The following is a 25,796-nucleotide window of genomic DNA, read 5'->3' on the forward strand; positions in this document are numbered from 1 at the left end:
CCGGGGGAAAACGGCCCTTCGCGAAGGGCAGATCTGCCGAGCTCATTGCGGGAAAGCGAAAGCAAAGGACGCTTTTCTCCCTCTAACCGCTTTCGTCAGAGGAACGGGGAAAGTCACAGTGTTCTTTCTCTCCCTGAGATACACACAATCTGACGTTGCCTCTGAGCTCCGTTGCTGGCAAAGAACTGAAACGGACATACATTCCTGTGGGAAACACAGGGCTTTGCTAGGATTTCTCTAGGCAGTGTGTTTTCCCTGGGCCTCACTGTAGCAACACTATCTCGCCAGGGCAACACTGCATGGGATTTCCTCTGCCAGGAGAGAGCTGCTGCTTTGTAGTTTGTGCTGGGAAACTTTGCTTTGGCAAGTGCCAATTGACCGCATTCAGGCAGAAAGAAAAGAGAATAGCAAGAGGCCTTTTCTCCCCGGCTGCTTTCCCAAGCCCTTCCAGCTCAAACTATGTCGTTGCTCCTCTGGAAGGATCCCTGCACCACGGCGTAGTTTTTCTGAAGAAGCCCTGCGTTTGCAAGAGCAAATGAGGAATTCGTGGCAGGAAAGAGGAAGGAAAGAAAGTTTCTCTCCCTCTGCCTGCTTTGCTCAGAGGACTGCATGAAGTCAGGGAGTTCTCCCTTTCACTGAGAAACGTGCGGGCTGCTGTTGCCTGGGCGCTCTCTTCTTTGCAAAAGAGTCTGCAGTTCCACGCTTTGAACCGTGGAAAGGCGCCGGGCTCTGCTAAGATTTCCCCCGGCGCTTCGTTTGCCCTGGGCCAAAGCGAGCCTTCACAATAGCTGAACGGTAACACTGCATACTCGTTCCACTTCCAGAACCGGGCTACGGCGAGGCAGTTCTCCGGGGGAAAACGGCCCTTCGCGAAGGGCAGATCTGCCGAGCTCATTGCGGGAAAGCGAAAGCAAAGGACGCTTTTCTCCCTCTAACCGCTTTCGTCAGAGGAACGGGGGAAGTCACAGTGTTCTTTCTCTCCCTGAGATACACACAATCTGACGTTGCCTCTGAGCTCCGTTGCTGGCAAAGAACTGAAAGTGACATACATTCCTGTGGGGAAACACAGGGCTTTGCTAGGATTTCTCTAGGCAGTGTGTTTTCCCTGGGCCTCACTGTAGCAACTCTATCTCGCAAGGGCAGAACTGCATGGGATTTCCTCTGCCAGGAGAGAGCTGCTGCTTTGTAGTTTGTGCTGGGAAACCTTGCCTTGGCAAGTGCGAATTGACCGCATTCAGGCAGAAAGAAAAGAGAATAGCAAGAGGCCTTTTCTCCCCGGCTGCTCTGCCAAGCCCTTCCAGCTCAAACTATGTCGTTGCTCCTCTGGAAGGATCCCTGCACCGCGGCGTAGTTTTTCCGAAGAAGCCCTGCGTTTGCAAGAGCAAATGAGGAATTCGTGGCAGGAAAGAGGAAGGAAAGAAAGTTTCTCTCCCTCTGCCTGCTTTGCTCAGAGGACTGCATGAAGTCAGGGACTTCTCCCTTTCACTGAGAAACGTGCGGGCTGCTGTTGCCTGGGCGCTCTCTTCTTTGCAAAAGAGTCTGCAGATCCACGCTTTGAACCGTGGAACGGCGCCGGGCTCTGCTAAGATTTCCCCCGGCGCTTCGTTTGCCCTGGGCCAAAGCGAGCCTTCACAATAGCTGAACGCTAACACTGCATACTCGTTCCACTTCCAGAACCGGGCTACGGCGAGGCAGTTCTCCGGGGGAAAACGGCCCTTCGCGAAGGGCAGATCTGCCGAGCTCATTGCGGGAAAGCGAAAGCAAAGGACGCTTTTCTCCCTCTAACCGCTTTCGTCAGAGGAACGGGGGAAGTCACAGTGTTCTTTCTCTCACTGAGATACACACAATCTGACGTTGCCTCTGAGCTCCGTTGCTGGCAAAGAACTGAAACTGACATACATTCCTGTGGGGACACCCAGGGCTTTGCTAGGATTTCTCTAGGCAGTGTGTTTTCCCTGGGCCTCACTGTAGCAACACTATCTCGCCAGGGCAACACTGCATGGCATATCCTCTGCCAGGATAGAGCTGCTGCTTTGTAGTTTGTGCTGGGAAACCTTGCTTTGGCAAGTGCCAATTGACCGCATTCAGGCAGAAAGAAAAGAGAATAGCAAGAGGCCTTTTCTCCCCGGCTGCTTTCCCAAGCCCTTCCAGCTCAAACTATGTCGTTGCTCCTCTGGAAGGATCCCTGCACCGCGGCGTAGTTTTTCCGAAGAAGCCCTGCGTTTGCAAGAGCAAATGAGGAATTCGTGGCAGGAAAGAGGAAGGAAAGAAAGTTTCTCTCCCTCTGCCTGCCTTGCTCAGAGGACTGGATGAAGTCAGGGACTTCTCCCTTTCACTGAGAAACGTGCGGGCTGCTGTTGCCTGGGCGCTCTCTTCTTTGCAAAAGAGTCTGCAGTTCCACGCTTTGAACCGTGGAAAGGCGCCGGGCTCTGCTAAGATTTCCCCCGGCGCTTCGTTTGCCCTGGGCCAAAGCGAGCCTTCACAATAGCTGAACGCTAACACTGCATACTCGTTCCACTTCCAGAACCGGGCTACGGCGAGGCAGTTCTCCGGGGGAAAACGGCCCTTCGCGAAGGGCAGATCTGCCGAGCTCATTGCGGGAAAGCGAAAGCAAAGGACGCTTTTCTCCCTCTAACCGCTTTCGTCAGAGGAACGGGGGAAGTCACAGTGTTCTTTCTCTCACTGAGATACACACAATCTGACGTTGCCTCTGAGCTCCGTTGCTGGCAAAGAACTGAAACGGACATACATTCCTGTGGGGACACCCAGGGCTTTGCTAGGATTTCTCTAGGCAGTGTGTTTTCCCTGGGCCTCACTGTAGCAACACTATCTCGCCAGGGCAACACTGCATGGCATATCCTCTGCCAGGATAGAGCTGCTGCTTTGTAGTTTGTGCTGGGAAACCTTGCTTTGGCAAGTGCCAATTGACCGCATTCAGGCAGAAAGAAAAGAGAATAGCAAGAGGCCTTTTCTCCCCGGCTGCTCTGCCAAGCCCTTCCAGCTCAAACTATGAAGTTGCTCCTCTGGAAGGATCCCTGCACCGCGGCGTAGTTTTTCCGAAGAAGCCCTGCGTTTGCAAGAGCAAATGAGGAATTCGTGGCAGGAAAGAGGAAGGAAAGAAAGTTTCTCTCCCTCTGCCTGCTTTGCTCAGAGGACTGCATGAAGTCAGGGAGTTCTCCCTTTCACTGAGAAACGTGCGGGCTGCTGTTGCCTGGGCGCTCTCTTCTTTGCAAAAGAGTCTGCAGTTCCACGCTTTGAACCGTGGAAAGGCGCCGGGCTCTGCTAAGATTTCCCCCGGCGCTTCGTTTGCCCTGGGCCAAAGCGAGCCTTCACAATAGCTGAACGCTAACACTGCATACTCGTTCCACTTCCAGAACCGGGCTACGGCGAGGCAGTTCTCCGGGGGAAAACGGCCCTTCGCGAAGGGCAGATCTGCCGAGCTCATTGCGGGAAAGCGAAAGCAAAGGACGCTTTTCTCCCTCTAACCGCTTTCGTCAGAGGAACGGGGAAAGTCACAGTGTTCTTTCTCTCCCTGAGATACACACAATCTGACGTTGCCTCTGAGCTCCGTTGCTGGCAAAGAACTGAAACGGACATACATTCCTGTGGGGAAACACAGGGCTTTGCTAGGATTTCTCTAGGCAGTGTGTTTTCCCTGGGCCTCACTGTAGCAACACTATCTCGCCAGGGCAACACTGCATGGGATTTCCTCTGCCAGGAGAGAGCTGCTGCTTTGTAGTTTGTGCTGGGAAACTTTGCTTTGGCAAGTGCCAATTGACCGCATTCAGGCAGAAAGAAAAGAGAATAGCAAGAGGCCTTTTCTCCCCGGCTGCTTTCCCAAGCCCTTCCAGCTCAAACTATGTCGTTGCTCCTCTGGAAGGATCCCTGCACCGCGGCGTAGTTTTTCCGAAGAAGCCCTGCGTTTGCAAGAGCAAATGAGGAATTCGTGGCAGGAAAGAGGAAGGAAAGAAAGTTTCTCTCCCTCTGCCTGCTTTGCTCAGAGGACTGCATGAAGTCAGGGACTTCTCCCTTTCACTGGGAAACGTGCGGGCTGCTGTTGCCTGGGCGCTCTCTTCTTTGCAAAAGAGTCTGCAGTTCCACGCTTTGAACCGTGGAACGGCGCCGGGCTCTGCTAAGATTTCCCCCGGCGCTTCGTTTGCCCTGGGCCAAAGCGAGCCTTCACAATAGCTGAACGCTAACACTGCATACTCGTTCCACTTCCAGAACCGGGCTACGGCGAGGCAGTTCTCCGGGGGAAAACGGCCCTTCGCGAAGGGCAGATCTGCCGAGCTCATTGCGGGAAAGCGAAAGCAAAGGACGCTTTTCTCCCTCTAACCGCTTTCGTCAGAGGAACGGGGGAAGTCACAGTGTTCTTTCTCTCACTGAGATACACACAATCTGACGTTGCCTCTGAGCTCCGTTGCTGGCAAAGAACTGAAACTGACATACATTCCTGTGGGGACACCCAGGGCTTTGCTAGGATTTCTCTAGGCAGTGTGTTTTCCCTGGGCCTCACTGTAGCAACACTATCTCGCCAGGGCAACACTGCATGGCATATCCTCTGCCAGGATAGAGCTGCTGCTTTGTAGTTTGTGCTGGGAAACCTTGCTTTGGCAAGTGCCAATTGACCGCATTCAGGCAGAAAGAAAAGAGAATAGCAAGAGGCCTTTTCTCCCCGGCTGCTCTGCCAAGCCCTTCCAGCTCAAACTATGAAGTTGCTCCTCTGGAAGGATCCCTGCACCGCGGCGTAGTTTTTCCGAAGAAGCCCTGCGTTTGCAAGAGCAAATGAGGAATTCGTGGCAGGAAAGAGGAAGGAAAGAAAGTTTCTCTCCCTCTGCCTGCTTTGCTCACAGGACTGGATGAAGTCAGGGACTTCTCCCTTTCACTGAGAAACGTACGGGCTGCTGTTGCCTGGGCGCTCTCTTCTTTGCAAAAGAGTCTGCAGTTCCACGCTTTGAACCGTGGAAAGGCGCCGGGCTCTGCTAAGATTTCCCCCGGCGCTTCGTTTGCCCTGGGCCAAAGCGAGCCTTCACAATAGCTGAACGCTAACACTGCATACTCGTTCCACTTCCAGAACCGGGCTACGGCGAGGCAGTTCTCCGGGGGAAAACTGCCCTTCGCGAAGGGCAGATCTGCCGAGCTCATTGCGGGAAAGCGAAAGCAAAGGACGCTTTTCTCCCTCTAACCGCTTTCGTCAGAGGAACGGGGAAAGTCACAGTGTTCTTTCTCTCCCTGAGATACACACAATCTGACGTTGCCTCTGAGCTCCGTTGCTGGCAAAGAACTGAAACGGACATACATTCCTGTGGGGAAACACAGGGCTTTGCTAGGATTTCTCTAGGCAGTGTGTTTTCCCTGGGCCTCACTGTAGCAACACTATCTCGCCAGGGCAACACTGCATGGGATTTCCTCTGCCAGGAGAGAGCTGCTGCTTTGTAGTTTGTGCTGGGAAACTTTGCTTTGGCAAGTGCCAATTGACCGCATTCAGGCAGAAAGAAAAGAGAATAGCAAGAGGCCTTTTCTCCCCGGCTGCTTTCCCAAGCCCTTCCAGCTCAAACTATGTCGTTGCTCCTCTGGAAGGATCCCTGCACCACGGCGTAGTTTTTCTGAAGAAGCCCTGCGTTTGCAAGAGCAAATGAGGAATTCGTGGCAGGAAAGAGGAAGGAAAGAAAGTTTCTCTCCCTCTGCCTGCTTTGCTCAGAGGACTGCATGAAGTCAGGGAGTTCTCCCTTTCACTGAGAAACGTGCGGGCTGCTGTTGCCTGGGCGCTCTCTTCTTTGCAAAAGAGTCTGCAGTTCCACGCTTTGAACCGTGGAAAGGCGCCGGGCTCTGCTAAGATTTCCCCCGGCGCTTCGTTTGCCCTGGGCCAAAGCGAGCCTTCACAATAGCTGAACGCTAACACTGCATACTCGTTCCACTTCCAGAACCGGGCTACGGCGAGGCAGTTCTCCGGGGGAAAACGGCCCTTCGCGAAGGGCAGATCTGCCGAGCTCATTGCGGGAAAGCGAAAGCAAAGGACGCTTTTCTCCCTCTAACCGCTTTCGTCAGAGGAACGGGGGAAGTCACAGTGTTCTTTCTCTCCCTGAGATACACACAATCTGACGTTGCCTCTGAGCTCCGTTGCTGGCAAAGAACTGAAAGTGACATACATTCCTGTGGGGACACCCAGGGCTTTGCTAGGATTTCTCTAGGCAGTGTGTTTTCCCTGGGCCTCACTGTAGCAACACTATCTCGCCAGGGCAACACTGCATGGCATATCCTCTGCCAGGATAGAGCTGCTGCTTTGTAGTTTGTGCTGGGAAACCTTGCTTTGGCAAGTGCCAATTGACCGCATTCAGGCAGAAAGAAAAGAGAATAGCAAGAGGCCTTTTCTCCCCGGCTGCTTTCCCAAGCCCTTCCAGCTCAAACTATGTCGTTGCTCCTCTGGAAGGATCCCTGCACCGCGGCGTAGTTTTTCCGAAGAAGCCCTGCGTTTGCAAGAGCAAATGAGGAATTCGTGGCAGGAAAGAGGAAGGAAAGAAAGTTTCTCTCCCTCTGCCTGCCTTGCTCAGAGGACTGGATGAAGTCAGGGACTTCTCCCTTTCACTGAGAAACGTGCGGGCTGCTGTTGCCTGGGCGCTCTCTTCTTTGCAAAAGAGTCTGCAGTTCCACGCTTTGAACCGTGGAAAGGCGCCGGGCTCTGCTAAGATTTCCCCCGGCGCTTCGTTTGCCCTGGGCCAAAGCGAGCCTTCACAATAGCTGAACGCTAACACTGCATACTCGTTCCACTTCCAGAACCGGGCTACGGCGAGGCAGTTCTCCGGGGGAAAACGGCCCTTCGCGAAGGGCAGATCTGCCGAGCTCATTGCGGGAAAGCGAAAGCAAAGGACGCTTTTCTCCCTCTAACCGCTTTCGTCAGAGGAACGGGGGAAGTCACAGTGTTCTTTCTCTCACTGAGATACACACAATCTGACGTTGCCTCTGAGCTCCGTTGCTGGCAAAGAACTGAAACGGACATACATTCCTGTGGGGACACCCAGGGCTTTGCTAGGATTTCTCTAGGCAGTGTGTTTTCCCTGGGCCTCACTGTAGCAACACTATCTCGCCAGGGCAACACTGCATGGCATATCCTCTGCCAGGATAGAGCTGCTGCTTTGTAGTTTGTGCTGGGAAACCTTGCTTTGGCAAGTGCCAATTGACCGCATTCAGGCAGAAAGAAAAGAGAATAGCAAGAGGCCTTTTCTCCCCGGCTGCTCTGCCAAGCCCTTCCAGCTCAAACTATGAAGTTGCTCCTCTGGAAGGATCCCTGCACCGCGGCGTAGTTTTTCCGAAGAAGCCCTGCGTTTGCAAGAGCAAATGAGGAATTCGTGGCAGGAAAGAGGAAGGAAAGAAAGTTTCTCTCCCTCTGCCTGCTTTGCTCAGAGGACTGCATGAAGTCAGGGAGTTCTCCCTTTCACTGAGAAACGTGCGGGCTGCTGTTGCCTGGGCGCTCTCTTCTTTGCAAAAGAGTCTGCAGTTCCACGCTTTGAACCGTGGAAAGGCGCCGGGCTCTGCTAAGATTTCCCCCGGCGCTTCGTTTGCCCTGGGCCAAAGCGAGCCTTCACAATAGCTGAACGCTAACACTGCATACTCGTTCCACTTCCAGAACCGGGCTACGGCGAGGCAGTTCTCCGGGGGAAAACGGCCCTTCGCGAAGGGCAGATCTGCCGAGCTCATTGCGGGAAAGCGAAAGCAAAGGACGCTTTTCTCCCTCTAACCGCTTTCGTCAGAGGAACGGGGAAAGTCACAGTGTTCTTTCTCTCCCTGAGATACACACAATCTGACGTTGCCTCTGAGCTCCGTTGCTGGCAAAGAACTGAAACGGACATACATTCCTGTGGGGAAACACAGGGCTTTGCTAGGATTTCTCTAGGCAGTGTGTTTTCCCTGGGCCTCACTGTAGCAACACTATCTCGCCAGGGCAACACTGCATGGGATTTCCTCTGCCAGGAGAGAGCTGCTGCTTTGTAGTTTGTGCTGGGAAACTTTGCTTTGGCAAGTGCCAATTGACCGCATTCAGGCAGAAAGAAAAGAGAATAGCAAGAGGCCTTTTCTCCCCGGCTGCTTTCCCAAGCCCTTCCAGCTCAAACTATGTCGTTGCTCCTCTGGAAGGATCCCTGCACCGCGGCGTAGTTTTTCCGAAGAAGCCCTGCGTTTGCAAGAGCAAATGAGGAATTCGTGGCAGGAAAGAGGAAGTAAAGAAAGTTTCTCTCCCTCTGCCTGCTTTGCTCAGAGGACTGCATGAAGTCAGGGACTTCTCCCTTTCACTGGGAAACGTGCGGGCTGCTGTTGCCTGGGCGCTCTCTTCTTTGCAAAAGAGTCTGCAGTTCCACGCTTTGAACCGTGGAACGGCGCCGGGCTCTGCTAAGATTTCCCCCGGCGCTTCGTTTGCCCTGGGCCAAAGCGAGCCTTCACAATAGCTGAACGCTAACACTGCATACTCGTTCCACTTCCAGAACCGGGCTACGGCGAGGCAGTTCTCCGGGGGAAAACGGCCCTTCGCGAAGGGCAGATCTGCCGAGCTCATTGCGGGAAAGCGAAAGCAAAGGACGCTTTTCTCCCTCTAACCGCTTTCGTCAGAGGAACGGGGGAAGTCACAGTGTTCTTTCTCTCACTGAGATACACACAATCTGACGTTGCCTCTGAGCTCCGTTGCTGGCAAAGAACTGAAACTGACATACATTCCTGTGGGGACACCCAGGGCTTTGCTAGGATTTCTCTAGGCAGTGTGTTTTCCCTGGGCCTCACTGTAGCAACACTATCTCGCCAGGGCAACACTGCATGGCATATCCTCTGCCAGGATAGAGCTGCTGCTTTGTAGTTTGTGCTGGGAAACCTTGCTTTGGCAAGTGCCAATTGACCGCATTCAGGCAGAAAGAAAAGAGAATAGCAAGAGGCCTTTTCTCCCCGGCTGCTCTGCCAAGCCCTTCCAGCTCAAACTATGAAGTTGCTCCTCTGGAAGGATCCCTGCACCGCGGCGTAGTTTTTCCGAAGAAGCCCTGCGTTTGCAAGAGCAAATGAGGAATTCGTGGCAGGAAAGAGGAAGGAAAGAAAGTTTCTCTCCCTCTGCCTGCTTTGCTCACAGGACTGGATGAAGTCAGGGACTTCTCCCTTTCACTGAGAAACGTACGGGCTGCTGTTGCCTGGGCGCTCTCTTCTTTGCAAAAGAGTCTGCAGTTCCACGCTTTGAACCGTGGAAAGGCGCCGGGCTCTGCTAAGATTTCCCCCGGCGCTTCGTTTGCCCTGGGCCAAAGCGAGCCTTCACAATAGCTGAACGCTAACACTGCATACTCGTTCCACTTCCAGAACCGGGCTACGGCGAGGCAGTTCTCCAGGGGAAAACTGCCCTTCGCGAAGGGCAGATCTGCCGAGCTCATTGCGGGAAAGCGAAAGCAAAGGACGCTTTTCTCCCTCTAACCGCTTTCGTCAGAGGAACGGGGAAAGTCACAGTGTTCTTTCTCTCCCTGAGATACACACAATCTGACGTTGCCTCTGAGCTCCGTTGCTGGCAAAGAACTGAAACGGACATACATTCCTGTGGGGAAACACAGGGCTTTGCTAGGATTTCTCTAGGCAGTGTGTTTTCCCTGGGCCTCACTGTAGCAACACTATCTCGCCAGGGCAACACTGCATGGGATTTCCTCTGCCAGGAGAGAGCTGCTGCTTTGTAGTTTGTGCTGGGAAACTTTGCTTTGGCAAGTGCCAATTGACCGCATTCAGGCAGAAAGAAAAGAGAATAGCAAGAGGCCTTTTCTCCCCGGCTGCTCTGCCAAGCCCTTCCAGCTCAAACTATGTCGTTGCTCCTCTGGAAGGATCCCTGCACCGCGGCGTAGTTTTTCCGAAGAAGCCCTGCGTTTGCAAGAGCAAATGAGGAATTCGTGGCAGGAAAGAGGAAGGAAAGAAAGTTTCTCTCCCTCTGCCTGCTTTGCTCAGAGGACTGCATGAAGTCAGGGAGTTCTCCCTTTCACTGAGAAACGTGCGGGCTGCTGTTGCCTGGGCGCTCTCTTCTTTGCAAAAGAGTCTGCAGTTCCACGCTTTGAACCGTGGAAAGGCGCCGGGCTCTGCTAAGATTTCCCCCGGCGCTTCGTTTGCCCTGGGCCAAAGCGAGCCTTCACAATAGCTGAACGCTAACACTGCATACTCGTTCCACTTCCAGAACCGGGCTACGGCGAGGCAGTTCTCCGGGGGAAAACGGCCCTTCGCGAAGGGCAGATCTGCCGAGCTCATTGCGGGAAAGCGAAAGCAAAGGACGCTTTTCTCCCTCTAACCGCTTTCGTCAGAGGAACGGGGGAAGTCACAGTGTTCTTTCTCTCCCTGAGATACACACAATCTGACGTTGCCTCTGAGCTCCGTTGCTGGCAAAGAACTGAAAGTGACATACATTCCTGTGGGGAAACACAGGGCTTTGCTAGGATTTCTCTAGGCAGTGTGTTTTCCCTGGGCCTCACTGTAGCAACTCTATCTCGCAAGGGCAGAACTGCATGGGATTTCCTCTGCCAGGAGAGAGCTGCTGCTTTGTAGTTTGTGCTGGGAAACCTTGCCTTGGCAAGTGCGAATTGACCGCATTCAGGCAGAAAGAAAAGAGAATAGCAAGAGGCCTTTTCTCCCCGGCTGCTCTGCCAAGCCCTTCCAGCTCAAACTATGTCGTTGCTCCTCTGGAAGGATCCCTGCACCGCGGCGTAGTTTTTCCGAAGAAGCCCTGCGTTTGCAAGAGCAAATGAGGAATTCGTGGCAGGAAAGAGGAAGGAAAGAAAGTTTCTCTCCCTCTGCCTGCTTTGCTCAGAGGACTGCATGAAGTCAGGGACTTCTCCCTTTCACTGAGAAACGTGCGGGCTGCTGTTGCCTGGGCGCTCTCTTCTTTGCAAAAGAGTCTGCAGTTCCACGCTTTGAACCGTGGAACGGCGCCGGGCTCTGCTAAGATTTCCCCCGGCGCTTCGTTTGCCCTGGGCCAAAGCGAGCCTTCACAATAGCTGAACGCTAACACTGCATACTCGTTCCACTTCCAGAACCGGGCTACGGCGAGGCAGTTCTCCGGGGGAAAACGGCCCTTCGCGAAGGGCAGATCTGCCGAGCTCATTGCGGGAAAGCGAAAGCAAAGGACGCTTTTCTCCCTCTAACCGCTTTCGTCAGAGGAACGGGGGAAGTCACAGTGTTCTTTCTCTCACTGAGATACACACAATCTGACGTTGCCTCTGAGCTCCGTTGCTGGCAAAGAACTGAAACTGACATACATTCCTGTGGGGACACCCAGGGCTTTGCTAGGATTTCTCTAGGCAGTGTGTTTTCCCTGGGCCTCACTGTAGCAACACTATCTCGCCAGGGCAACACTGCATGGCATATCCTCTGCCAGGATAGAGCTGCTGCTTTGTAGTTTGTGCTGGGAAACCTTGCTTTGGCAAGTGCCAGTTGACCGCATTCAGGCAGAAAGAAAAGAGAATAGCAAGAGGCCTTTTCTCCCCGGCTGCTTTCCCAAGCCCTTCCAGCTCAAACTATGTCGTTGCTCCTCTGGAAGGATCCCTGCACCGCGGCGTAGTTTTTCCGAAGAAGCCCTGCGTTTGCAAGAGCAAATGAGGAATTCGTGGCAGGAAAGAGGAAGGAAAGAAAGTTTCTCTCCCTCTGCCTGCCTTGCTCAGAGGACTGGATGAAGTCAGGGAGTTCTCCCTTTCACTGAGAAACGTGCGGGCTGCTGTTGCCTGGGCGCTCTCTTCTTTGCAAAAGAGTCTGCAGTTCCACGCTTTGAACCGTGGAAAGGCGCCGGGCTCTGCTAAGATTTCCCCCGGCGCTTCGTTTGCCCTGGGCCAAAGCGAGCCTTCACAATAGCTGAACGCTAACACTGCATACTCGTTCCACTTCCAGAACCGGGCTACGGCGAGGCAGTTCTCCGGGGGAAAACGGCCCTTCGCGAAGGGCAGATCTGCCGAGCTCATTGCGGGAAAGCGAAAGCAAAGGACGCTTTTCTCCCTCTAACCGCTTTCGTCAGAGGAACGGAGGAAGTCACAGTGTTCTTTCTCTCACTGAGATACACACAATCTGACGTTGCCTCTGAGCTCCGTTGCTGGCAAAGAACTGAAACTGACATACATTCCTGTGGGGACACCCAGGGCTTTGCTAGGATTTCTCTAGGCAGTGTGTTTTCCCTGGGCCTCACTGTAGCAACACTATCTCGCCAGGGCAACACTGCATGGCATATCCTCTGCCAGGATAGAGCTGCTGCTTTGTAGTTTGTGCTGGGAAACCTTGCTTTGGCAAGTGCCAATTGACCGCATTCAGGCAGAAAGAAAAGAGAATAGCAAGAGGCCTTTTCTCCCCGGCTGCTCTGCCAAGCCCTTCCAGCTCAAACTATGAAGTTGCTCCTCTGGAAGGATCCCTGCACCGCGGCGTAGTTTTTCCGAAGAAGCCCTGCGTTTGCAAGAGCAAATGAGGAATTCGTGGCAGGAAAGAGGAAGGAAAGAAAGTTTCTCTCCCTCTGCCTGCTTTGCTCACAGGACTGGATGAAGTCAGGGACTTCTCCCTTTCACTGAGAAACGTACGGGCTGCTGTTGCCTGGGCGCTCTCTTCTTTGCAAAAGAGTCTGCAGTTCCACGCTTTGAACCGTGGAAAGGCGCCGGGCTCTGCTAAGATTTCCCCCGGCGCTTCGTTTGCCCTGGGCCAAAGCGAGCCTTCACAATAGCTGAACGCTAACACTGCATACTCGTTCCACTTCCAGAACCGGGCTACGGCGAGGCAGTTCTCCGGGGGAAAACGGCCCTTCGCGAAGGGCAGATCTGCCGAGCTCATTGCGGGAAAGCGAAAGCAAAGGACGCTTTTCTCCCTCTAACCGCTTTCGTCAGAGGAACGGGGAAAGTCACAGTGTTCTTTCTCTCCCTGAGATACACACAATCTGACGTTGCCTCTGAGCTCCGTTGCTGGCAAAGAACTGAAACGGACATACATTCCTGTGGGGAAACACAGGGCTTTGCTAGGATTTCTCTAGGCAGTGTGTTTTCCCTGGGCCTCACTGTAGCAACACTATCTCGCCAGGGCAACACTGCATGGGATTTCCTCTGCCAGGAGAGAGCTGCTGCTTTGTAGTTTGTGCTGGGAAACTTTGCTTTGGCAAGTGCCAATTGACCGCATTCAGGCAGAAAGAAAAGAGAATAGCAAGAGGCCTTTTCTCCCCGGCTGCTTTCCCAAGCCCTTCCAGCTCAAACTATGTCGTTGCTCCTCTGGAAGGATCCCTGCACCACGGCGTAGTTTTTCTGAAGAAGCCCTGCGTTTGCAAGAGCAAATGAGGAATTCGTGGCAGGAAAGAGGAAGGAAAGAAAGTTTCTCTCCCTCTGCCTGCTTTGCTCAGAGGACTGCATGAAGTCAGGGAGTTCTCCCTTTCACTGAGAAACGTGCGGGCTGCTGTTGCCTGGGCGCTCTCTTCTTTGCAAAAGAGTCTGCAGTTCCACGCTTTGAACCGTGGAAAGGCGCCGGGCTCTGCTAAGATTTCCCCCGGCGCTTCGTTTGCCCTGGGCCAAAGCGAGCCTTCACAATAGCTGAACGCTAACACTGCATACTCGTTCCACTTCCAGAACCGGGCTACGGCGAGGCAGTTCTCCGGGGGAAAACGGCCCTTCGCGAAGGGCAGATCTGCCGAGCTCATTGCGGGAAAGCGAAAGCAAAGGACGCTTTTCTCCCTCTAACCGCTTTCGTCAGAGGAACGGGGGAAGTCACAGTGTTCTTTCTCTCCCTGAGATACACACAATCTGACGTTGCCTCTGAGCTCCGTTGCTGGCAAAGAACTGAAAGTGACATACATTCCTGTGGGGAAACACAGGGCTTTGCTAGGATTTCTCTAGGCAGTGTGTTTTCCCTGGGCCTCACTGTAGCAACTCTATCTCGCAAGGGCAGAACTGCATGGGATTTCCTCTGCCAGGAGAGAGCTGCTGCTTTGTAGTTTGTGCTGGGAAACCTTGCCTTGGCAAGTGCGAATTGACCGCATTCAGGCAGAAAGAAAAGAGAATAGCAAGAGGCCTTTTCTCCCCGGCTGCTCTGCCAAGCCCTTCCAGCTCAAACTATGTCGTTGCTCCTCTGGAAGGATCCCTGCACCGCGGCGTAGTTTTTCCGAAGAAGCCCTGCGTTTGCAAGAGCAAATGAGGAATTCGTGGCAGGAAAGAGGAAGGAAAGAAAGTTTCTCTCCCTCTGCCTGCTTTGCTCAGAGGACTGCATGAAGTCAGGGACTTCTCCCTTTCACTGAGAAACGTGCGGGCTGCTGTTGCCTGGGCGCTCTCTTCTTTGCAAAAGAGTCTGCAGTTCCACGCTTTGAACCGTGGAACGGCGCCGGGCTCTGCTAAGATTTCCCCCGGCGCTTCGTTTGCCCTGGGCCAAAGCGAGCCTTCACAATAGCTGAACGCTAACACTGCATACTCGTTCCACTTCCAGAACCGGGCTACGGCGAGGCAGTTCTCCGGGGGAAAACGGCCCTTCGCGAAGGGCAGATCTGCCGAGCTCATTGCGGGAAAGCGAAAGCAAAGGACGCTTTTCTCCCTCTAACCGCTTTCGTCAGAGGAACGGGGGAAGTCACAGTGTTCTTTCTCTCACTGAGATACACACAATCTGACGTTGCCTCTGAGCTCCGTTGCTGGCAAAGAACTGAAACTGACATACATTCCTGTGGGGACACCCAGGGCTTTGCTAGGATTTCTCTAGGCAGTGTGTTTTCCCTGGGCCTCACTGTAGCAACACTATCTCGCCAGGGCAACACTGCATGGCATATCCTCTGCCAGGATAGAGCTGCTGCTTTGTAGTTTGTGCTGGGAAACCTTGCTTTGGCAAGTGCCAGTTGACCGCATTCAGGCAGAAAGAAAAGAGAATAGCAAGAGGCCTTTTCTCCCCGGCTGCTTTCCCAAGCCCTTCCAGCTCAAACTATGTCGTTGCTCCTCTGGAAGGATCCCTGCACCGCGGCGTAGTTTTTCCGAAGAAGCCCTGCGTTTGCAAGAGCAAATGAGGAATTCGTGGCAGGAAAGAGGAAGGAAAGAAAGTTTCTCTCCCTCTGCCTGCCTTGCTCAGAGGACTGGATGAAGTCAGGGAGTTCTCCCTTTCACTGAGAAACGTGCGGGCTGCTGTTGCCTGGGCGCTCTCTTCTTTGCAAAAGAGTCTGCAGTTCCACGCTTTGAACCGTGGAAAGGCGCCGGGCTCTGCTAAGATTTCCCCCGGCGCTTCGTTTGCCCTGGGCCAAAGCGAGCCTTCACAATAGCTGAACGCTAACACTGCATACTCGTTCCACTTCCAGAACCGGGCTACGGCGAGGCAGTTCTCCGGGGGAAAACGGCCCTTCGCGAAGGGCAGATCTGCCGAGCTCATTGCGGGAAAGCGAAAGCAAAGGACGCTTTTCTCCCTCTAACCGCTTTCGTCAGAGGAACGGAGGAAGTCACAGTGTTCTTTCTCTCACTGAGATACACACAATCTGACGTTGCCTCTGAGCTCCGTTGCTGGCAAAGAACTGAAACTGACATACATTCCTGTGGGGACACCCAGGGCTTTGCTAGGATTTCTCTAGGCAGTGTGTTTTCCCTGGGCCTCACTGTAGCAACACTATCTCGCCAGGGCAACACTGCATGGCATATCCTCTGCCAGGATAGAGCTGCTGCTTTGTAGTTTGTGCTGGGAAACCTTGCTTTGGCAAGTGCCAATTGACCGCATTCAGGCAGAAAGAAAAGAGAATAGCAAGAGGCCTTTTCTCCCCGGCTGCTCTGCCAAGCCCTTCCAGCTCAAACTATGAAGTTGCTCCTCTGGAAGGATCCCTGCACCGCGGCGTAGTTTTTCCGAAGAAGCCCTGCGTTTGCAAGAGCAAATGAGGAATTCGTGGCAGGAAAGAGGAAGGAAAGAAAGTTTCTCTCCCTCTGCCTGCTTTGCTCACAGGACTGGATGAAGTCAGGGACTTCTCCCTTTCACTGAGAAACGTACGGGCTGCTGTTGCCTGGGCGCTCTCTTCTTTGCAAAAGAGTCTGCAGTTCCACGCTTTGAACCGTGGAAAGGCGCCGGGCTCTGCTAAGATTTCCCCCGGCGCTTCGTTTGCCCTGGGCCAAAGCGAGCCTTCACAATAGCTGAACGCTAACACTGCATACTCGTTCCACTTCCAGAACCGGGCTACGGCGAGGCAGTTCTCCGGGGGAAAACGGCCCTTCGCGAAGGGCAGATCTGCCGAGCTCATTGCGGGAAAGCGAAAGCAAAGGACGCTTTTCTCCCTCTAACCGCTTTCGTCAGAGGAACGGGGGAAGTCACAGTGTTCTTTCTCTCCCTGAGATACACACAATCTGACGTTGCCTCTGAGCTCCGTTGCTGGCAAAGAACTGAAAGTGACATACATTCCTGTGGGGAAACACAGGGCTTTGCTAGGATTTCTCTAGGCAGTGTGTTTTCCCTGGGCCTCACTGTAGCAACTCTATCTCGCAAGGGCAGAACTGCATGGGATTTCCTCTGCCAGGAGAGAGCTGCTGCTTTGTAGTTTGTGCTGGGAAACCTTGCCTTGGCAAGTGCGAATTGACCGCATTCAGGCAGAAAGAAAAGAGAATAGCAAGAGGCCTTTTCTCCCCGGCTGCTCTGCCAAGCCCTTCCAGCTCAAACTATGTCGTTGCTCCTCTGGAAGGATCCCTGCACCGCGGCGTAGTTTTTCCGAAGAAGCCCTGCGTTTGCAAGAGCAAATGAGGAATTCGTGGCAGGAAAGAGGAAGGAAAGAAAGTTTCTCTCCCTCTGCCTGCTTTGCTCAGAGGACTGCATGAAGTCAGGGACTTCTCCCTTTCACTGAGAAACGTGCGGGCTGCTGTTGCCTGGGCGCTCTCTTCTTTGCAAAAGAGTCTGCAGATCCACGCTTTGAACCGTGGAACGGCGCCGGGCTCTGCTAAGATTTCCCCCGGCGCTTCGTTTGCCCTGGGCCAAAGCGAGCCTTCACAATAGCTGAACGCTAACACTGCATACTCGTTCCACTTCCAGAACCGGGCTACGGCGAGGCAGTTCTCCGGGGGAAAACGGCCCTTCGCGAAGGGCAGATCTGCCGAGCTCATTGCGGGAAAGCGAAAGCAAAGGACGCTTTTCTCCCTCTAACCGCTTTCGTCAGAGGAACGGGGGAAGTCACAGTGTTCTTTCTCTCACTGAGATACACACAATCTGACGTTGCCTCTGAGCTCCGTTGCTGGCAAAGAACTGAAACTGACATACATTCCTGTGGGGACACCCAGGGCTTTGCTAGGATTTCTCTAGGCAGTGTGTTTTCCCTGGGCCTCACTGTAGCAACACTATCTCGCCAGGGCAACACTGCATGGCATATCCTCTGCCAGGATAGAGCTGCTGCTTTGTAGTTTGTGCTGGGAAACCTTGCTTTGGCAAGTGCCAATTGACCGCATTCAGGCAGAAAGAAAAGAGAATAGCAAGAGGCCTTTTCTCCCCGGCTGCTTTCCCAAGCCCTTCCAGCTCAAACTATGTCGTTGCTCCTCTGGAAGGATCCCTGCACCGCGGCGTAGTTTTTCCGAAGAAGCCCTGCGTTTGCAAGAGCAAATGAGGAATTCGTGGCAGGAAAGAGGAAGGAAAGAAAGTTTCTCTCCCTCTGCCTGCCTTGCTCAGAGGACTGGATGAAGTCAGGGACTTCTCCCTTTCACTGAGAAACGTGCGGGCTGCTGTTGCCTGGGCGCTCTCTTCTTTGCAAAAGAGTCTGCAGTTCCACGCTTTGAACCGTGGAAAGGCGCCGGGCTCTGCTAAGATTTCCCCCGGCGCTTCGTTTGCCCTGGGCCAAAGCGAGCCTTCACAATAGCTGAACGCTAACACTGCATACTCGTTCCACTTCCAGAACCGGGCTACGGCGAGGCAGTTCTCCGGGGGAAAACGGCCCTTCGCGAAGGGCAGATCTGCCGAGCTCATTGCGGGAAAGCGAAAGCAAAGGACGCTTTTCTCCCTCTAACCGCTTTCGTCAGAGGAACGGGGGAAGTCACAGTGTTCTTTCTCTCACTGAGATACACACAATCTGACGTTGCCTCTGAGCTCCGTTGCTGGCAAAGAACTGAAACGGACATACATTCCTGTGGGGACACCCAGGGCTTTGCTAGGATTTCTCTAGGCAGTGTGTTTTCCCTGGGCCTCACTGTAGCAACACTATCTCGCCAGGGCAACACTGCATGGCATATCCTCTGCCAGGATAGAGCTGCTGCTTTGTAGTTTGTGCTGGGAAACCTTGCTTTGGCAAGTGCCAATTGACCGCATTCAGGCAGAAAGAAAAGAGAATAGCAAGAGGCCTTTTCTCCCCGGCTGCTCTGCCAAGCCCTTCCAGCTCAAACTATGAAGTTGCTCCTCTGGAAGGATCCCTGCACCGCGGCGTAGTTTTTCCGAAGAAGCCCTGCGTTTGCAAGAGCAAATGAGGAATTCGTGGCAGGAAAGAGGAAGGAAAGAAAGTTTCTCTCCCTCTGCCTGCTTTGCTCAGAGGACTGCATGAAGTCAGGGAGTTCTCCCTTTCACTGAGAAACGTGCGGGCTGCTGTTGCCTGGGCGCTCTCTTCTTTGCAAAAGAGTCTGCAGTTCCACGCTTTGAACCGTGGAAAGGCGCCGGGCTCTGCTAAGATTTCCCCCGGCGCTTCGTTTGCCCTGGGCCAAAGCGAGCCTTCACAATAGCTGAACGCTAACACTGCATACTCGTTCCACTTCCAGAACCGGGCTACGGCGAGGCAGTTCTCCGGGGGAAAACGGCCCTTCGCGAAGGGCAGATCTGCCGAGCTCATTGCGGGAAAGCGAAAGCAAAGGACGCTTTTCTCCCTCTAACCGCTTTCGTCAGAGGAACGGGGGAAGTCACAGTGTTCTTTCTCTCACTGAGATACACACAATCTGACGTTGCCTCTGAGCTCCGTTGCTGGCAAAGAACTGAAACGGACATACATTCCTGTGGGGACACCCAGGGCTTTGCTAGGATTTCTCTAGGCAGTGTGTTTTCCCTGGGCCTCACTGTAGCAACACTATCTCGCCAGGGCAACACTGCATGGCATATCCTCTGCCAGGATAGAGCTGCTGCTTTGTAGTTTGTGCTGGGAAACCTTGCTTTGGCAAGTGCCAATTGACCGCATTCAGGCAGAAAGAAAAGAGAATAGCAAGAGGCCTTTTCTCCCCGGCTGCTCTGCCAAGCCCTTCCAGCTCAAACTATGAAGTTGCTCCTCTGGAAGGATCCCTGCACCGCGGCGTAGTTTTTCCGAAGAAGCCCTGCGTTTGCAAGAGCAAATGAGGAATTCGTGGCAGGAAAGAGGAAGGAAAGAAAGTTTCTCTCCCTCTGCCTGCTTTGCTCAGAGGACTGCATGAAGTCAGGGAGTTCTCCCTTTCACTGAGAAACGTGCGGGCTGCTGTTGCCTGGGCGCTCTCTTCTTTGCAAAAGAGTCTGCAGTTCCACGCTTTGAACCGTGGAAAGGCGCCGGGCTCTGCTAAGATTTCCCCCGGCGCTTCGTTTGCCCTGGGCCAAAGCGAGCCTTCACAATAGCTGAACGCTAACACTGCATACTCGTTCCACTTCCAGAACCGGGCTACGGCGAGGCAGTTCTCCGGGGGAAAACGGCCCTTCGCGAAGGGCAGATCTGCCGAGCTCATTGCGGGAAAGCGAAAGCAAAGGACGCTTTTCTCCCTCTAACCGCTTTCGTCAGAGGAACGGGGAAAGTCACAGTGTTCTTTCTCTCCCTGAGATACACACAATCTGACGTTGCCTCTGAGCTCCGTTGCTGGCAAAGAACTGAAACGGACATACATTCCTGTGGGGAAACACAGGGCTTTGCTAGGATTTCTCTAGGCAGTGTGTTTTCCCTGGGCCTCACTGTAGCAACACTATCTCGCCAGGGCAACACTGCATGGGATTTCCTCTGCCAGGAGAGAGCTGCTGCTTTGTAGTTTGTGCTGGGAAACTTTGCTTTGGCAAGTGCCAATTGACCGCATTCAGGCAGAAAGAAAAGAGAATAGCAAGAGGCCTTTTCTCCCCGGCTGCTTTCCCAAGCCCTTCCAGCTCAAACTATGTCGTTGCTCCTCTGGAAGGATCCCTGCACCGCGGCGTAGTTTTTCCGAAGAAGCCCTGCGTTTGCAAGAGCAAATGAGGAATTCGTGGCAGGAAAGAGGAAGGAAAGAAAGTTTCTCTCCCTCTGCCTGCTTTGCTCAGAGGACTGCATGAAGTCAGGGACTTCTCCCTTTCACTGGGAAACGTGCGGGCTGCTGTTGCCTGGGCGCTCTCTTCTTTGCAAAAGAGTCTGCAGTTCCACGCTTTGAACCGTGGAACGGCGCCGGGCTCTGCTAAGATTTCCCCCGGCGCTTCGTTTGCCCTGGGCCAAAGCGAGCCTTCACAATAGCTGAACGCTAACACTGCATACTCGTTCCACTTCCAGAACCGGGCTACGGCGAGGCAGTTCTCCGGGGGAAAACGGCCCTTCGCGAAGGGCAGATCTGCCGAGCTCATTGCGGGAAAGCGAAAGCAAAGGACGCTTTTCTCCCTCTAACCGCTTTCGTCAGAGGAACGGGGGAAGTCACAGTGTTCTTTCTCTCACTGAGATACACACAATCTGACGTTGCCTCTGAGCTCCGTTGCTGGCAAAGAACTGAAACTGACATACATTCCTGTGGGGACACCCAGGGCTTTGCTAGGATTTCTCTAGGCAGTGTGTTTTCCCTGGGCCTCACTGTAGCAACACTATCTCGCCAGGGCAACACTGCATGGCATATCCTCTGCCAGGATAGAGCTGCTGCTTTGTAGTTTGTGCTGGGAAACCTTGCTTTGGCAAGTGCCAATTGACCGCATTCAGGCAGAAAGAAAAGAGAATAGCAAGAGGCCTTTTCTCCCCGGCTGCTCTGCCAAGCCCTTCCAGCTCAAACTATGAAGTTGCTCCTCTGGAAGGATCCCTGCACCGCGGCGTAGTTTTTCCGAAGAAGCCCTGCGTTTGCAAGAGCAAATGAGGAATTCGTGGCAGGAAAGAGGAAGGAAAGAAAGTTTCTCTCCCTCTGCCTGCTTTGCTCACAGGACTGGATGAAGTCAGGGACTTCTCCCTTTCACTGAGAAACGTACGGGCTGCTGTTGCCTGGGCGCTCTCTTCTTTGCAAAAGAGTCTGCAGTTCCACGCTTTGAACCGTGGAAAGGCGCCGGGCTCTGCTAAGATTTCCCCCGGCGCTTCGTTTGCCCTGGGCCAAAGCGAGCCTTCACAATAGCTGAACGCTAACACTGCATACTCGTTCCACTTCCAGAACCGGGCTACGGCGAGGCAGTTCTCCGGGGGAAAACTGCCCTTCGCGAAGGGCAGATCTGCCGAGCTCATTGCGGGAAAGCGAAAGCAAAGGACGCTTTTCTCCCTCTAACCGCTTTCGTCAGAGGAACGGGGAAAGTCACAGTGTTCTTTCTCTCCCTGAGATACACACAATCTGACGTTGCCTCTGAGCTCCGTTGCTGGCAAAGAACTGAAACGGACATACATTCCTGTGGGGAAACACAGGGCTTTGCTAGGATTTCTCTAGGCAGTGTGTTTTCCCTGGGCCTCACTGTAGCAACACTATCTCGCCAGGGCAACACTGCATGGGATTTCCTCTGCCAGGAGAGAGCTGCTGCTTTGTAGTTTGTGCTGGGAAACTTTGCTTTGGCAAGTGCCAATTGACCGCATTCAGGCAGAAAGAAAAGAGAATAGCAAGAGGCCTTTTCTCCCCGGCTGCTTTCCCAAGCCCTTCCAGCTCAAACTATGTCGTTGCTCCTCTGGAAGGATCCCTGCACCACGGCGTAGTTTTTCTGAAGAAGCCCTGCGTTTGCAAGAGCAAATGAGGAATTCGTGGCAGGAAAGAGGAAGGAAAGAAAGTTTCTCTCCCTCTGCCTGCTTTGCTCAGAGGACTGCATGAAGTCAGGGAGTTCTCCCTTTCACTGAGAAACGTGCGGGCTGCTGTTGCCTGGGCGCTCTCTTCTTTGCAAAAGAGTCTGCAGTTCCACGCTTTGAACCGTGGAAAGGCGCCGGGCTCTGCTAAGATTTCCCCCGGCGCTTCGTTTGCCCTGGGCCAAAGCGAGCCTTCACAATAGCTGAACGCTAACACTGCATACTCGTTCCACTTCCAGAACCGGGCTACGGCGAGGCAGTTCTCCGGGGGAAAACGGCCCTTCGCGAAGGGCAGATCTGCCGAGCTCATTGCGGGAAAGCGAAAGCAAAGGACGCTTTTCTCCCTCTAACCGCTTTCGTCAGAGGAACGGGGGAAGTCACAGTGTTCTTTCTCTCCCTGAGATACACACAATCTGACGTTGCCTCTGAGCTCCGTTGCTGGCAAAGAACTGAAAGTGACATACATTCCTGTGGGGACACCCAGGGCTTTGCTAGGATTTCTCTAGGCAGTGTGTTTTCCCTGGGCCTCACTGTAGCAACACTATCTCGCCAGGGCAACACTGCATGGCATATCCTCTGCCAGGATAGAGCTGCTGCTTTGTAGTTTGTGCTGGGAAACCTTGCTTTGGCAAGTGCCAATTGACCGCATTCAGGCAGAAAGAAAAGAGAATAGCAAGAGGCCTTTTCTCCCCGGCTGCTTTCCCAAGCCCTTCCAGCTCAAACTATGTCGTTGCTCCTCTGGAAGGATCCCTGCACCGCGGCGTAGTTTTTCCGAAGAAGCCCTGCGTTTGCAAGAGCAAATGAGGAATTCGTGGCAGGAAAGAGGAAGGAAAGAAAGTTTCTCTCCCTCTGCCTGCCTTGCTCAGAGGACTGGATGAAGTCAGGGACTTCTCCCTTTCACTGAGAAACGTGCGGGCTGCTGTTGCCTGGGCGCTCTCTTCTTTGCAAAAGAGTCTGCAGTTCCACGCTTTGAACCGTGGAAAGGCGCCGGGCTCTGCTAAGATTTCCCCCGGCGCTTCGTTTGCCCTGGGCCAAAGCGAGCCTTCACAATAGCTGAACGCTAACACTGCATACTCGTTCCACTTCCAGAACCGGGCTACGGCGAGGCAGTTCTCCGGGGGAAAACGGCCCTTCGCGAAGGGCAGATCTGCCGAGCTCATTGCGGGAAAGCGAAAGCAAAGGACGCTTTTCTCCCTCTAACCGCTTTCGTCAGAGGAACGGGGGAAGTCACAGTGTTCTTTCTCTCACTGAGATACACACAATCTGACGTTGCCTCTGAGCTCCGTTGCTGGCAAAGAACTGAAACGGACATACATTCCTGTGGGGACACCCAGGGCTTTGCTAGGATTTCTCTAGGCAGTGTGTTTTCCCTGGGCCTCACTGTAGCAACACTATCTCGCCAGGGCAACACTGCATGGCATATCCTCTGCCAGGATAGAGCTGCTGCTTTGTAGTTTGTGCTGGGAAACCTTGCTTTGGCAAGTGCCAATTGACCGCATTCAGGCAGAAAGAAAAGAGAATAGCAAGAGGCCTTTTCTCCCCGGCTGCTCTGCCAAGCCCTTCCAGCTCAAACTATGAAGTTGCTCCTCTGGAAGGATCCCTGCACCGCGGCGTAGTTTTTCCGAAGAAGCCCTGCGTTTGCAAGAGCAAATGAGGAATTCGTGGCAGGAAAGAGGAAGGAAAGAAAGTTTCTCTCCCTCTGCCTGCTTTGCTCAGAGGACTGCATGAAGTCAGGGAGTTCTCCCTTTCACTGAGAAACGTGCGGGCTGCTGTTGCCTGGGCGCTCTCTTCTTTGCAAAAGAGTCTGCAGTTCCACGCTTTGAACCGTGGAAAGGCGCCGGGCTCTGCTAAGATTTCCCCCGGCGCTTCGTTTGCCCTGGGCCAAAGCGAGCCTTCACAATAGCTGAACGCTAACACTGCATACTCGTTCCACTTCCAGAACCGGGCTACGGCGAGGCAGTTCTCCGGGGGAAAACGGCCCTTCGCGAAGGGCAGATCTGCCGAGCTCATTGCGGGAAAGCGAAAGCAAAGGACGCTTTTCTCCCTCTAACCGCTTTCGTCAGAGGAACGGGGAAAGTCACAGTGTTCTTTCTCTCCCTGAGATACACACAATCTGACGTTGCCTCTGAGCTCCGTTGCTGGCAAAGAACTGAAACGGACATACATTCCTGTGGGGAAACACAGGGCTTTGCTAGGATTTCTCTAGGCAGTGTGTTTTCCCTGGGCCTCACTGTAGCAACACTATCTCGCCAGGGCAACACTGCATGGGATTTCCTCTGCCAGGAGAGAGCTGCTGCTTTGTAGTTTGTGCTGGGAAACTTTGCTTTGGCAAGTGCCAATTGACCGCATTCAGGCAGAAAGAAAAGAGAATAGCAAGAGGCCTTTTCTCCCCGGCTGCTTTCCCAAGCCCTTCCAGCTCAAACTATGTCGTTGCTCCTCTGGAAGGATCCCTGCACCGCGGCGTAGTTTTTCCGAAGAAGCCCTGCGTTTGCAAGAGCAAATGAGGAATTCGTGGCAGGAAAGAGGAAGGAAAGAAAGTTTCTCTCCCTCTGCCTGCTTTGCTCAGAGGACTGCATGAAGTCAGGGACTTCTCCCTTTCACTGGGAAACGTGCGGGCTGCTGTTGCCTGGGCGCTCTCTTCTTTGCAAAAGAGTCTGCAGTTCCACGCTTTGAACCGTGGAACGGCGCCGGGCTCTGCTAAGATTTCCCCCGGCGCTTCGTTTGCCCTGGGCCAAAGCGAGCCTTCACAATAGCTGAACGCTAACACTGCATACTCGTTCCACTTCCAGAACCGGGCTACGGCGAGGCAGTTCTCCGGGGGAAAACGGCCCTTCGCGAAGGGCAGATCTGCCGAGCTCATTGCGGGAAAGCGAAAGCAAAGGACGCTTTTCTCCCTCTAACCGCTTTCGTCAGAGGAACGGAGGAAGTCACAGTGTTCTTTCTCTCACTGAGATACACACAATCTGACGTTGCCTCTGAGCTCCGTTGCTGGCAAAGAACTGAAACTGACATACATTCCTGTGGGGACACCCAGGGCTTTGCTAGGATTTCTCTAGGCAGTGTGTTTTCCCTGGGCCTCACTGTAGCAACACTATCTCGCCAGGGCAACACTGCATGGCATATCCTCTGCCAGGATAGAGCTGCTGCTTTGTAGTTTGTGCTGGGAAACCTTGCTTTGGCAAGTGCCAATTGACCGCATTCAGGCAGAAAGAAAAGAGAATAGCAAGAGGCCTTTTCTCCCCGGCTGCTCTGCCAAGCCCTTCCAGCTCAAACTATGAAGTTGCTCCTCTGGAAGGATCCCTGCACCGCGGCGTAGTTTTTCCGAAGAAGCCCTGCGTTTGCAAGAGCAAATGAGGAATTCGTGGCAGGAAAGAGGAAGGAAAGAAAGTTTCTCTCCCTCTGCCTGCTTTGCTCACAGGACTGGATGAAGTCAGGGACTTCTCCCTTTCACTGAGAAACGTACGGGCTGCTGTTGCCTGGGCGCTCTCTTCTTTGCAAAAGAGTCTGCAGTTCCACGCTTTGAACCGTGGAAAGGCGCCGGGCTCTGCTAAGATTTCCCCCGGCGCTTCGTTTGCCCTGGGCCAAAGCGAGCCTTCACAATAGCTGAACGCTAACACTGCATACTCGTTCCACTTCCAGAACCGGGCTACGGCGAGGCAGTTCTCCAGGGGAAAACTGCCCTTCGCGAAGGGCAGATCTGCCGAGCTCATTGCGGGAAAGCGAAAGCAAAGGACGCTTTTCTCCCTCTAACCGCTTTCGTCAGAGGAACGGGGAAAGTCACAGTGTTCTTTCTCTCCCTGAGATACACACAATCTGACGTTGCCTCTGAGCTCCGTTGCTGGCAAAGAACTGAAACGGACATACATTCCTGTGGGGAAACACAGGGCTTTGCTAGGATTTCTCTAGGCAGTGTGTTTTCCCTGGGCCTCACTGTAGCAACACTATCTCGCCAGGGCAACAC

The sequence above is a fragment of the Elephas maximus genome, chromosome 4, assembly GCF_024166365.1.
Source record: "Elephas maximus indicus isolate mEleMax1 chromosome 4, mEleMax1 primary haplotype, whole genome shotgun sequence".
Lineage (NCBI taxonomy): Eukaryota > Metazoa > Chordata > Mammalia > Proboscidea > Elephantidae > Elephas > Elephas maximus.